Genomic DNA, 15,355 nt, shown 5'->3' on the forward strand with positions numbered 1-15,355 from the left:
CTCTTAGCTAAATTTTTTAAAGTATGTTTTTTCTTTATTTTTTAATAAATATAGTGATATTAATATCTTGGATCAAACTGTAAAGAACATGATTTAATCGATTAAAAGACCATGTGGTGAAAAATAAGAGTAAAATGATCAGAATACAACTTATGTGAATCTGCATAAAATTGATGTGGGAGAGAATTTTGAAATCAAGGATGTATATTCAGATTTCACAAACTGAAAAATGGGTAAGTGCATGGCAAAAGTCACTATTTCATTTGCATCAACATGAATAGACTTTGGAGGGCATTATGCTAGGTGAAATAAGTCAGACAACGAAAGACAAATACTGTATAATATCACTTATATGTGGAATCTAAAAAATACAGCAAACTAGTGAATAAAATAAAAAAGAAGCAGACTAACAGACATGGAGAACAAACTGGTGGTTACCAGTGGGGATAGGGAAGGGGAAGGGGCAATATAGAGGTAGGGGATTAAAAACAGGGTCATTACAGAATTATATGAAATAATGTGTGTGAAATTTTTGAAAATTGTAAAACACTATAGAACTTGAAGTATCTTTAATTCAATTTTTTAAAAAGTTAAAAAAACTAAAGTGAAAGAAATTTGCTTTTAAAAGTCACTATTTCAAAAGTCAAAAAGAAAGAGAAAAAATTAAAAATTCTTTGTCACATAGAAAATGAAGTTTGTATAGAAAAATGCAAAGTGACATTATAACTTGAGGAGAAAATGAAAATTGGCAAAAACAGTCAAATCACAGCAAATGAGATAAAATATGTCAATAAACACATGAAAATTTATTCAACCTCACTTGTAGTCAGGGAAATGTAAATTATAAGTAAACAAGCAATGGGGTGACATTTTTTCACCAATCAGATATCCCAAATTGTTAAATAATACAAACAGTAAATTCATAGATGATGATACCCAAATTTTAGTACATATAAATAAGTACATATATGAAAACATGTCCAACCACACCAATGTAAAATGCAAATTTAAGAAACCCAATGAAATACCATTAATTTACTCACCAGAAAAAATAAAGTTAAAAGAAATAACTAGTTGGGGAAAAAATTATGCATTACACTCATCTATTCAGGTAATATGTAGATAATATTAAGAAACAAACATAAACTATTTTAGCTAGGAATGCTGAAGTGAAGCTCATTCTAAAATATCCAAAGCTAGAGCTGTAAGACAAAGGATATTTATTACAGACCTGTGGTGCCAAAAAGCGGATACAACATTATTAATTGTTCATTACAGTCACAAAAATATTTTTAAAATATGTATTTCATGGCCTATTTCCCTGCAATATATGCATACACACACACACACACACACACACACACACACCCATATGTATTTTCATTTGAGAAGCAGGTCACTAATACCTTTATAGATTTACTAAAGTTGAACCTTTTTTAAGTAGTCTTCTACAGAATTCAAAGTTAAAGTAGACTGAAAACAAGAGGGAAACTTGGTTTGAATTATACATTATAAAGATCACTGTGGGTGCTCATAGTGAGGTAATATTACTACTTCTTTTCAACCCAACCTTGGCTAGAACAAATAAATAAGGTACATCTACATGAGCCATGACGCTGTCCTGTCAAGTATGAATTAACGGAGGTGGCTGTTTATGAGATGGGCAATAAATAGACAAATATTTCTTATCCTTGTGCTAAAAAACTCATCAAATGTGTACCTCTTGTTGACAAATGTTCTTGGGTTACCCTTGCAATAACTTTTGTTGTAAGTAGTATTTTTATTTTCTCTGAAAGCTGTTTAATCACACTGGTAACAACTCTTGGAAGTAGTAATTAGAAACACCTAATTATACTGCACTGCTAGCTCTTCTTCCATCATCGCTTATGACTTCAAGGGGTTTCCTATTTCAGATTGGTAGATCAAGAAAAATGGGCTGAGTTAATTGACCTTTCTGCAAGATATGATGATAACAGTCAAAAGTGGACTTCTGCAGCAACTCAATACATGCAGGGCTATTATAGGCTTAGACACTTCAGGATTAAAGTCTTGGTTCATTCCACAAGGACAAGAATTTTGATTAGGTTTAGAAGAGGTAAGTCACAATTTTCCCCCAACCAGTTCCAATAATGGCTACTATTGAGGATAGGTTTATTTTCTTCCTTGTTTGATTATTTATATATTTGTATCTTTTAAGTGACTTCTTTTCCATTCCCTATACTTTAATATAAATTTGACCCTAAAATTTTACTGTTGGGTTACAGAATGTCCAAGGGAAATTTGATTGAACCTAGAAGGGAAGGGAAATGATCATGATGGATACAGAGAGTAAATGACAAAACTTGTGTTCCCCACTTTCTGGATAGAGGAAGAACCTGTATTCATTTGTAGGAAGGATGGTGCCGTCACGTTTGATGGAACATGAGGTTGATTTTATTGTTGGCATTTGAAAATTAAATAAGGCTAGAAGGATGTTTACATATGCTGAGTTAACAGAAGTGTGGACTGTGACAATTTGCCTATTGTTAGTTCATCATAATCTTTAATCCGTTGGACTGACGGGGAAGACATTTCCTTGATTTACGTGTGAAGGAAAGTTCTGGATACAATTGCAAGATTTGTAAGGTGGAAGAGAAGAAGAAGCAGCCCTAGTTCTTCTCTGACAGACGTGGGCAGATATCCGGGCAGGTTGCAGATGAGGTCTGCATCAGACTCTGGGAATTATCCTATGAAAAATCTGCTTCAAAAAAAAATAAATTAAATTAATAAAAAAAAGAAGTATCTGAGAGTACTAAAAATATAGAAAAATACTCTATATTTCAGTCTCCTTATCTGCTGGATTCAGTGGCAGCTTTCCTTGAGCTTTGTTCCTCCAGCCCTGACAATAATTCTGCAATCAACTAATTTTTAGTGTTAATATTTCTGCCTGCAACATCTAGAGTGATTACTGTTTTGCTGACCAATTTATGATTGACAGACACACGTTCCAGATTATATTCTGCCACAAGCATGCAGCCCACATTTTTAGAGAACAGTACTCACTTGTATATGTATGTATAACTTTATGTTATATAAAAATATATATTTATGCTATTTAAAGTGTTAATTGTTTTTATTCAGCACAGTTTTCGTCTCAGTTAAATGTTGAGATAATCAGTTTTAAATCATAAATCTTAACTTTAATGTCAGTTATGTTTGTGTTTTAACAAAATCCCCTGTTAGAAACAAATAGTGATCAAATTAATACTATTTTATGATAAGATAATAAATAGATGTTAAGTGAAGTGTTATTCAAAATTATTCTTATACAGAATGATTTCAATATAAGTATGAAAGAAATAAGACAGAACAATTGGTATTGTTGTGTAACCCTGGTGTAAGACAGCCCTCATAGTTTTTCAAGTGTTGGGGCACAGTACACAGTATGTAAGATTTGCAATAAAAATAAGGTTTCTTATATCTTGCTGCTCTTCATCCCTCCAGTCTAGCACTCATCCACATGATACAAGATGACTTTCACTCATCCAACATTTACATTTACATTCCAGTTGACAGGAATGAAGGAGTGGTCCCTAAAATTCCACGTTTGGAAATTCTACACGTGACTCTGCTCATGTCCCACTCCACATGTCACAGGGCCATATCTACCTGAAAGGGATGCTGGAAAATGTAATCTTTGTTCAAGGTGTGTGTATGGAGGGGAAAACGACGCAGTGGGTATTATGTGTAAAACTTTATTGAGTTATATTGCTGTGAGATAATGGGGAAGTGAACATGGAGGACAGCTAGAGGTCTTTGCCACCGACTGTACTCCTATCCACTCAAATATTTGTGTCTATCCTTTCCCCACCAGTCTAACACTCTTGCCATTTCCCTCTCCAAGGAAGTCAACATCAAAATCCTTCTAAAACCTGGTTAACCCGTGTTCACAATTTTTGAGTGCTGTGTGGTCCTGCCAATATGATCCAGGTGAACTCCTCATAGTAGAATTGATGATAAATTTTAAAAAAAATTTTTCTGTTCCTACTATGTAATACAACATATACAATAGAAAAAGCATAACTAATTTAAAACTTTCCTTCTGAAAATGAAAGCATGGAAAGGTCCCAAATTACCTGAGTTTTGGTCACTTTCTATTATAAATTCAAGGCAGAGAGTGCTTCCTATAGCAGAGTTGTAGTGTCTTATACCTCTTCTTACAGGTTGGCTACATTCAGTTTAAATTCCTGTCTCTCTTAGGAATTTGAATCGAAAAAAATACCAAAATTCTGAATATTTCAGTCATGTCTTCTAATGGTGCAACTTTTCTTTGAACAAGGTTTTTAGTCTATTGTATACCTGGCAATAGTTTATACAAATATTTTGCCAGTGCAGAGCACAGATCACTAGGTTTCCAGCCTGAAACACCTCAATCTTTCTCACCTTCCCACAAATGCTTACACAAAGTAAAAGCCACAAATTTTGGACTCTCCTTCCTTCCTTATTTTTCCTTTTTTTTTTTAAGAATCATATCAAACATGACCCTCCTTTAACATTAAATACTTGATGATACCTACTTTATAAATAGAAATTGAAAATCACAGAAAATATAAACTACCTACATACAAATTTAAAAACAACAGGATGCTCCAATTGAAACACGAAAGAGAAATGGAAGTAAATGAGTATTAATGAAATACGTATTTTAATATATAAATGGTCAACTGCACTATTCCTATAAGTGGAATAATCTAAATAAGGCAGCTACAAGTGTAGACTCACTTGTATGTTTTTAAAGCAGGAAAGAAAAATGAATGGTTTTCCCATTAATGATGTCATTCTCCAACATGATAAACTATTAATCACCTAACAAAATATCACAGCAGTCTTCCCTGGAGTTACCTCATAGTGATATTTCTAGAAATTCAGTGAATATTAAAAATGCAAAAATATTCTGATTAGAAATAAAATGGAATTAATATCTAGGCTCAGATAATTATAAACAGATTTCTCAACCACATAAGTTGTCAACAGGACATAGATATATGACTTTTTTTGTTTGTGGTTAACATTCCTCTAATTTGTCTGGAAGACTTTCACATTGGTCTCCCCCACCCCTCAACACACACACACTAAATGTTATTAGTGCCCTGTCCTAGGGAAGATTAGCATCTAAGTGAGGAATGAAGTCCTTTCAAAACTATGTGGCTCTAATGTGAGTACTGCCTGACTCTCCTTTCCTGCTGTGTTTTTCCTCTGTGTTCCCATAGTACTCTGTGCTGATGATAGCATTCATTGTATAAGCCATGTTCACTTATCAACTTATCAGTATTTCTACACAGAATGAGCTCCAGGTAGCAGGAACGTCTTTTTCAATTTTACAGTCCTAGTGTCTAGCACAATGCCTAGCTCTTAATAGCACTCAGAAAGTGTCAGCTGACTTATTGGAAAACATAATGAATAAGAAGAATTTACAACATACTGTGTTAGAAGTGAAGTTGGTCAAGTCCTCATGTGGGTGTTCCTCAACTAACTCATCCTGTCCAGGTTCTGGTGTTCATCTTTGTAGACACAGAAAGTTAATTTTGTTTCTGTGCACCACATTGGCAGAACTCCAGCAGTTCACTTAACGTTAACCAAGTCAAAGAGAAACTCATTTAAAAGAAGGAAGAGTTTTCGTTAAATAGATAACATGGCTGTATACATGAAGCTATTCAGTTTTTCAAACACCATTTTTTGAAGAGGCTGTCTTTTCCCCATTGTGTAATCTTGCCTCTTTTATCATAGATTAAGTGACATATGAGTGTGGGTTTATTTGTGGGTTCTCTAGTTTGTTACATTGATCTTGGTATCAGTTTTTGGGTCAGTACCATACAGTTTTGATGACTGTAGCTTTGTGGTATAGTTTGAAAACAGGGAGCACCTTTGTTCTTCTTTCTCAAGATTGCTTTGTCTATCTGGGGTCTTTTTTGGTTCCATACAAATTTTAGGATTATTTATTGTAGCTCTGTGGAAAATGCCTTGGGTATTTTAATAGGGACTGCATTGAATCTGTAGATTGCTTAGGGTAGTATAGTCGTTTTGACAATATGGATTCTTCCAATCTCAGAACACCATATATCTTTCCATCTGTTTGTGTCATCTTCAATTTCATCAGCATCTTATAGTTTTCAGAGCACAGGTCTTGTTGCCTCCTTAGGTAGGCTTATGCCTAGGTATTTTATTCTTTTTGATGTGATGGTAAATGGGATTGTTTCCTTAATTTCTCTCTCTTATCTTTTGTTGTTAGAGTATAGAAATGCAACATGAAAGATGATGTTTTTTGCAACACTTTGTGTAGGAAAAACTGTTATATGGTATTATTGAATATCATAAAGAGCAGCATAAATCTTGGCATATATTAAAGAATGCTGACAATCTAGGAAGTTGTACTGTGTATATCTGATATCATTTATTTACCTGCAAGATATATATATAATATATATATAGCATCTATGTTTTATATATATATCTCACATACATATACAAGAAAGAACTACAAACTGATATATATATGTGTATATATATATATATATATATATATATATACTAAAATATTTATATATTAAAAGATTCCTCTGGGCGAGCATAGTGGAGTAATACTACAATAACTTTTAATTCAATCCTTGTTGAAACAATAAGGCCATCTGAATGAGGCCCACTACTGTAGTATTGAGAATGAATTAGTGGAGATGGCTATTTATGAGGTGAGAATATCTGGGAAAATCTTTCCTATGAAATTGAATGTGGACATCTTCTTGACCAATATACCTGGGTTTCCCTAGTGATAACTCTAATTTGTATTTTTTTTTTTTCCTCTAAAGTCATTTAGTCATAGTGGAAACCACCATGGGAAAGAAGAAGTTCGAACCACCTATTCCTGCTGCATGACTACTTCTCCTCCAGCCCATACCCCTGACCTCATGGAGAGTCTCCCATTTCAGACTGATGTAGAAAGAGGGGAAAACATCTTTCTACATTGACTGAATACCTGATAGTTTTGCATGTTGTGCTGACAAAAAACAGAAACAGACCTCTGTAATCCTCAGGTGCGGGCCTGATGGAAAATAGGGGTGGAAAATATTCCAGTGGGAAGAACTTTAAATAATGCATCTGCTTCTTCACTTTGCTTGGAGGGAGAGATGGCCAGAGCACTAGTTCCTTGTCAGTGGTCAGACACTTAAAAAGGGCAGTGGTGGTGAAGGTGGCTTGGGGGAAATCATGCAAAGATTTCAACAATTTAAGTTTCCTCTAAACAAAGGTAATTTGAATATTACTCCGGTTGAAAGATCAAACAGCAAAAAGCAGACATTTCTAAGCCCCCAACAGGGTAATACTCCCTCAGAGTATCACCAGCCTTCCTGGTAGCAAGTGATTTGTAGTACTTTCCTTCCAACATGGAAGGTGCAGGAGTTACTACTGATTGAAATAGAACCATATTCTGTAAGTGCATTTGCTTTCCCCAATTAAAATCTTCTGCCATACCAACTTTGTAGACTTGCTGAATGCCCTAATTATTGTTATAACTTTTCACATTGCATTGTTTCTGATCAAGGTGTTCGTTTCACCAGTACATATCCAGGGGATTCACTGTCTTTACTACACACCCATCACTGGAAGTAACAGACATGATATAAGAGTGAAAGAACTTATATCCCATTTAAACCTTATCTCATACAGTTAGGGTGATATCCGAGGAGGTTCGGTATATAACATGAACCAATTTTAATACGTGGTGACTTTTCTCCCATCAGAATTCTCAACTTGTGAACCAAGCAATGGAGAATGAAAGTGACTCACTTTTAAATTAACCACTTAACTTTTCCTCTAATGGGCCACACACACATTCTCCTGTTCTCATGCCTTCAATTTTGTGCTCTACTGATTTAAATGTCTTCGGTCTTTTAAAACTATATTGAACCAGAAGAAGTATTGCTACCCAGTCATTTTGGGCTCCTATATTTTTTAATCACCAAAAAAAAACAGATTTTGTATTTCTTAGGTGACTGATGTTCATTATCCAAGGGAATTAGGATTGCTGGTATACACAGGGAATGAGGAGAAATCAGTCTGTTTTCCAGGTTACTGTCTAGTTAACTTTTTAGTACTTCTATAACTAGTGATAAAAATTAATAGGAGAGTTCTGAAAACCAAAATGAGCAGGACTACTATATTTCAGAGACTTCAAGAATACAGGTTTGAGTTATTCCACAAGCTAAACAACCAAGACCAGAACTTTGAATGATTATGGAAAAATCAAATTTTAACTTTCCCATGACCACTTGTAATAATGGCTACTATAGAAACCAGGCATATTTTTTTCTTTCTTGATTATTTATATATTTATATATTTTAACTGGCTTCTTCCCTATTCCCTCTCGTATTATTTTGTGCAAGTTTGATCTAAAATACTAGTGGTTGTGTTATAGAATGTCGAAGGAGGAGTTTGATTGAACTAGAAGGGGAAGGATCATTAATCAGAAATGGGTACAGAGATTGAATGACAAAACTTGGGTTCCCTACCTTCTGGAGAGAGGAAGAACCTATATTCTTTTGTAAGAAGGTTGGCGCCGTCATGTTTGATGGAACATGATGTTTTTATGGGAATTTGAAAGGATAGGATTATGCTTACATATGCTGAGTTGACAAATGTATGGACTGTACAAGTATGTTCCCTGTTGTTAGTTCATCATCATCTTTAATCCCTTCGACTGAAAGGGGAAGACATTTCCTTGATTCATGTGTGAAGGAAGTTCTGGATACAATTACCTCATGAAGAGGTACTCGTGCAGGATTTGTAAGGTGGAAGAGAAGAAGCAGCAGCCTTCATTCTTCTCTTACAGATGTGGGCAGATATTCGGGCAGGTTGCTGATGAGATCTGCATCAGACTCTGGGAATTCTCCGATGAAAAACTTATTTCAATATCAAAAGTTACCTTAGGTCATAGGGGGCATTTTTATATTTGCATCCTCCTGATCATTGGACCTTGAGGTTGTGCTTCCTGGACCCTGAATAATGGCCCCCAAAGATGTCCACACCCTAATCCATGAAACCTGTGAATATATTACCTCATATGCCATAAAAATTAAGATTGCAGATGGAAGTAAGGGGATAGATCTCCAGATGGGGATATTATTCTGAATTATCCCAGTGGGTCCAATCTAACCACATGAGGTTTTAAAATCAGAGAACCTTTCCTGGCTGGGTTAGAGAGAGATGTGAGGACAGAGGAAGGATCAGAGGGATGCACAATGAAAAGGACTCCACCTGCCATTGCTGGATTTAAAAATGCTGGACACAACTATTAAAGAAATTATATTGAAATAGTTAGATATTTGCACTTGTATGACAAATCACACGACTGTGAAAACTACTAATGAAACCTGATAAGTGAGTATTTTCCTAAAAACTGAAATATCATGGGAAGCATTGCCTTTGGTGACATCATTTTCCAAAATGATAAAAATACACAATTCTGAACAAAAGTATACACATTTTTCCTTTGAAATGTGTGGTCATTATACTTTTGGAAAATTAAGCACATTTTTTAAGTACAAAAATATTTTATATATATAGACAATTACTCTTTAAACTCAGGAAACATGAAAAGGAAATCAAAAGAAATATAAAATAAATAAATGTATTTTAATATGTCAGTGCTGAAGCACAATCACACCACTTGCTTTAAATAAAATCATCTTAATATGACAGCTATAAATGCAGACCCATATACCCATATATATGTTTGTACTAGAAGTAAAAATGCCATCAATGGCTTTTCTATCAGCGACTTCTTTTTTCCAACATTATAAAAACTCATCACTCAACACCATACTGTAACAACCTTCTCTTGAATTACCTCATAGTGGCACTTGTAGAAAACAAAATGAATATTTAATGTACAACAGATCATTTCTATTTAATGGAGTTAAGATCTAGGCCCATCCACTCTGGAAAACAGTATGGAAGTTTCCCAGAAAACTAAAACTAGAATTACTATATGATCTAACAATCCCACTTCTGGACATATATCCAGACAAAGCTGTAATTCAAAATGATATATACACCCCTATGTTCATAGCAGCACTATTCACAATAGCCAAGATATGGAAACAACCTAAATGTCCATTGTCAGAGCAATGGATAAAGAAGATGTGGTACATATATATACAATGGAGTACTACTCAGCCATAAAAAAGAACAAAATGATGCCATTTGCAGCAACATGGGTGCAACTAGAGTTTATCATACTAAGTGAAGTAAGTCAGAAAGAGAAAGACAAATACCATATGATATCACTTATATGTAGAATCTAAAATATGACACAGATGAACCTACCTATGAAACAGAAATAGAATCATAGACATAGAGAACAGACTAGTGGTTGCCAAGAAGGACGCGTTTGGTGGAGGGATGGAGTGGGAGTTTGGGGTTAGCAGATGTAAGCTTTTATATATATAATGGATAAAAAACAAGGTCCTACTGTATAGCACAGAGAACCATATCCAATATCCTATGATAAGCCATAATAAAAAAGAATATGTAAAAAAATGGTATATATATGTATAACTGAATCACTTTGCTGTACAGCAGTAATTAACACAACATTGTAAATCAATTATACTTCAATTTTTTAAAAAAAAGAGCTAGGCTCAGAATTGCCTATTTTCAGCTACCTGAGTACTTAGCTGAGTATGGATGTAGGATAATTTTTGTGTGTGTGTGATTTCCCTCTGTGTGTCTGGAAGTCTTTCACCCTTCCCTCCATACTAAATGACATTAGCATCCCACCCTAGGGAAGAGAAGCACCCTCAGCAAGGACCCCTTCCTTTCAAGCCTATGTAGATATAAATTGGGAATTACTATTGACTTCCCTCTCCTACTAAGATGCTTTTACTCTGTATTATCAGAAGACTCCAAACTCACATGTATGTAAGCACTTATAACATGAGCCTTGTTCATTTATCTACTTTCCTAAACTGGACAAAGTTCCACCATAGTAGGAACTATGCCTTTTTCAATTTTTTGTTCCCAGTCACGTACACCGTACCTAGCTCATATTAAACACTCAATAAATTTTTGCTTAATTACTGGAAATTGAACAGATGGAAACATTTAAAAACCAATGGATGGAAGTGATCTTGGCCGGTTCCTCAGGCAAAGACTCCTTAATCCTTGCCCAGGATTTGCTGTTCCTCTTTATGGACACAAAGTTTACTCTGTTTTTATGCCCAGCATTGATTGAACTTAGGCACTTGGTTCACATTAATCAAACCAAACAAAACAAAACTTTATTTTAAACACAGGATTGATTTATATATTTACAACAGATAAGCCAGCATGGCTGTGTATTCATGCTCTTTAGGCGTGACCTTTTGTCCCTGCAGTGAACTCTCCAGAGGAAGTCAAACTCCTTCACGGACAGAGAACCTGGACAAATAAATGGCTTGAACCCACAGGTTTGTATGATGAAACTAGGGTATTCTGATGCATTCTCATTTCCTTAATGATCAATTAATAAGAAGACTATGACATTTCCCTCTGGCCTTTTTAGAACAGGAGACATACTGATTTCTTTTTTCAAAATTATTCTAAATACAGCTTCTTCTGTTAACACAATTCTTCAAAGTGTCATAAGCTTTCTTTTTATTTCTGGCATGTCTTAATTAATTATATATTGTACACTTTTTGAGGTGGTAGGACTTTCCAAAATTTTAGGATGACCTCCCCAAATAGAGATCTGATGTATATAAGTTATTTATCATTGGAGGGGGACCTTCAAGATGGTGAGGAGTAAGATGAGGAGATCACCTTCCTCCCCATAAATACATCAGTAATACATCTACACGTGGAACAACTCCTACAGAACACCTACTGAACGCTGGCAGAAGACCTCAGACTTCCCAAAAGGCAAGAAACTCCCCACGTACCTGGGGAGGGCAAAAGAAAATAGAATAAACAGAGAAGAAAGAATAGGGACGGGACCTGCACCTCTGGGAGGGAGCTGTGTAGGAGGAAATGTTTCCACACACTAGGAAGCCCCTTCACTGGGGGAGACGGGGGGTGGGCAGGGGGGACGCTTCAGAGCCACGGAGGAGAGCACAGCAACAGGGGGGCAGAGGGCAAAGCAGACAGATTCCCGCATAGAGGATCGGTGCCGACCAGCGCTCACCAGCCCGAGAGGCTTGTCTGCTCACTCGCCGGGGCGGGCGGGGCTGCGAGCTGAGGCTCGGGCTTTGGAGGTCAGATCCCAGGGAGAGGACTGGGTTTGGCTGCATGAACACAGCCTGAAGGGGGCTAGTGCGCCACAGCTAGCCAGAAGGGAGTCCGGGAGAAAGTCTGGAACTGCCTAAGGGGCAAGAGACCGTTGTTTCGGGGTGTGCAAGGAGAGGGGATTCAGAGCATCGCCTAAATGAGCTCCAGAGACGCGCGTGAGCCGCAGCTATCAGCGCGGACACCAGCGACAGGCATGAAACACTAAGGCTGCTGTTGCAGTCACCAGGAAGCCTGTGTGCAAGCACAGGTCACTATCCACACCTCCCCTCCCAGGAGCCTCTGCAGCCCGCCACTGCCGGGGTCCCGTGATCGAGGGACAACTTCCCCGGGAGAACACAATGAGCACCTCAGGCTGTTGCAACGCCACAGCAGGAGGGCCCCACATTCCAATTATAACTACCATAGCCCTCCCTTCCCCTGGCCTGAATGAGCAAGAGCTCCCTAATCAGCCGCTGCTTTAACCCAATCCTGTCTGGGAGGAAAGAGATGCTGACGGCGACCTTTATACAGAGGTGGGGCCAAAAGCAAAGCTGAACCCCATAAATGCCCCATGCTACCAATCCTCAGGGCAAGAAACAGAATCTAACCATCACTCCAGGGACCACTGTCCTCATTTTATTTGCTATTCTTTCCCTTCTACCCAAAGGTAACTACTGTTGTAACACCATAGATTATTTTGCTTGTTTTTAAGCTTTGTATGAATGGAATAACACAGTAACTGTTTTTGGCTTCTTCCATTCAAATTTTAATTGCTCGAATCATCCATGTTGTTGTTGTGTGCAGCAACAGTTTTGTCTTTTTCATATAATAATTGCAGATTAGTATATAACAGCTTAATTAACCATTCTACTGTAAAAGGACTAGTGTGTTATTTCTGATACTTGACTATCACAAATACTTGTCGCAACATTCTCATTCTTGTCTTTCAGCAAGCATCTGTCAAGTTTCCGATGAAGAGATTTTCTGGGTCAAAGTGGATATACACAAAATAATTTGTATTTTTACAGAAATTAATATTCACTCCAGCAGTGTCGATAGGTTCCTTTGCATCAAATTCTTTCTTATACTTAGTAATGGTCACTTTTCATGCTTTTATCCATTCTTTTGAGTAGTATCTCTTACAAATACTAGATTACCAAATGAGGTGGCAAATTTTTCGATATTAGCAAAATATATGGGTGTCCTCTTTTGTGAAGTTCCTACTTAAGGTTTTTATTGAAATGCCTATCTTTCATTTATTGATCTGTAGGAAACTATATCTTTTCAATATTAACCCTTTGTCAGTTATATATCTTGAATGTATCTTTTCTTAGTTTATGCTTGTCAGTTCTCTCCTTTAATGAAGTCTTCTTAATGTAGAAAATTTTTAGTGTAGATCAATTTCTCAATTTTTTTCCCTTTACTATTTAATCCTTTTTTTCTGGTTTTTAAAACAAATTCTACCCCATGATCTTCAATTGCTAGGCATTTTCGTGTATGCTTGTGTGTGTGTAGACTCCTATTTAGTTAGTCATTAACTGCAATTTTTCTTCCCTCAGCTCCACAATTTTATCAAAGACTCTTCTCATCGTGTCAATATTAGAGCAATAGCTTTCAAAATCATCTATTGCCTTGAGTGGAAAACTGTCCTCATATATCATACTTACCATATATCTTCCCTTCTTATTACTGAACTTGGGCTGCCATAACAAAATACCATAGATTGGGTGGCTTAAATCACAGAGATTCATTTTATCACAATTCTGGAGAGAGAGAGAGACAGAAAGAGAGAGAGAGAGAGAGAGAGAGAGAGAGGGAGGGAGTGCTCTGGTCCCTCTTCCTCTTTTTTGTTTTTGTTTTTTTGCAGTATGTGGGCCTCTCACTGTTGTAGCCTCTCCCATTGCGGAGCACAGGCTCCGGACGCGCAGGCTCAGCGGCCATGGCTCACGGGCCCAGCCGCTCCGCGGCATGTGAGATCTTCCCGGACCGGGGCACGAACCCGTGTCCCCTGCTTCAGCAGGCGGACTCTCAACCATCGCGCCACGAGGGAAACCCCCCTCTTCCTCTTTAATATGAACTTCAATATGTAAATTTTCAGTCCATAATACTGAATTTTTTTCTTGGATTTTGATCTCACAATTTTTCAAAATTGCTGTCCACTCTCTGATGTCATAGAACATGTTTTTAATATTTCATTCCGTTTTTATAGTTGTTCTCTGCAAGAAAGAATTGAGGCTGCCATTTAAGTCTTTAAATTAGATGAACTCAAAAGAAACCTTGATCATATGTTTGTTTCCTTGGCCTTAGGCCCTGTTGTGTTCAAGAAGGTGATCTGATTACTATGTCAAATTCCTATTCCATTTCTAATTTACTATGAATTAAAAAAATTAGGTAAGCAGGGCTTCCCTGGTGGCGCAGTGGTTGAGAGTCCGCCTGCCGATGCGGGGGACACGGTTCGTGCCCCGGTCCGGGAAGATCCCACATGCCGCGGAGCGGCTGGGCCCGTGAGCCATGGCCGCTGAGCCTGCGCGTCCGGAGCCTGTGCTCCGCAATGGGAGAGGCCACAGCAGTGAGAGGCCCGCGTACCGCAAAAAAAAATAGGTAAGCATATACAGGCAATAAACATCAGAGTCAAATATGTATGTTGTTGAAGAATTCTCAGAAATTGCTATTAGGTAACCTTCTGTTCATTATGCTGGCTCATAGTACCCAGTCCTGAACTGTGTTTGTGGAAAACAGCTCATGCTAGATGTTAGTGGCATAGAAGTTAGGTATAGGAGAAATACGATGAGAAATCACAAAGAATAAATCTGGTAGAGGTAAGAGAGGGGTTGGTTAGTATGCTACAATTTTAAAAAATTTTAATTCAAAGTTTTTCCTTCTCTGTTGCTATGTAAGAGATTCTTCAGCCAGGCACAATGTAGAAGATATTGTGAGGATTAATTATGTTGTACTGAAATTGTAGATTCTGGTGAGTCAACTGTTTAGTAAATTGCATAAAAACCCTAAGGAGCGTGGGAGAAAACACACATTTGGACTTTAATTTGTATTTAAAATGAAATATTTTGTAACTCATGCTGC

General features: G+C 36.9%; 1 protein-coding gene across 2 annotated transcripts in view; it reads left to right on the forward strand.

Moving 5' to 3' along the window:
• Positions 1 to 11,496, forward strand: part of THEMIS (thymocyte selection associated) — a 203,454-nt gene extending 191,958 nt beyond the window's left edge. Inside the window, exon 8 of one of the 2 annotated variants that reach the window (XR_004352617.1) lies at positions 11,407 to 11,496. The gene's annotated coding sequence lies outside the window, so the exon portion shown is untranslated. Of the gene's footprint in view, positions 1 to 6,850; positions 7,477 to 11,406 lie in introns of those variants that run through there. The other variant, XR_004352615.1, reaches the window with a different exon arrangement.
• Positions 11,497 to 15,355: the final 3,859 nt, after the last annotated feature.

Source organism: Phocoena sinus, chromosome 12, assembly GCF_008692025.1.
Source record: "Phocoena sinus isolate mPhoSin1 chromosome 12, mPhoSin1.pri, whole genome shotgun sequence".
NCBI classification, from domain to species: domain Eukaryota; kingdom Metazoa; phylum Chordata; class Mammalia; order Artiodactyla; family Phocoenidae; genus Phocoena; species Phocoena sinus.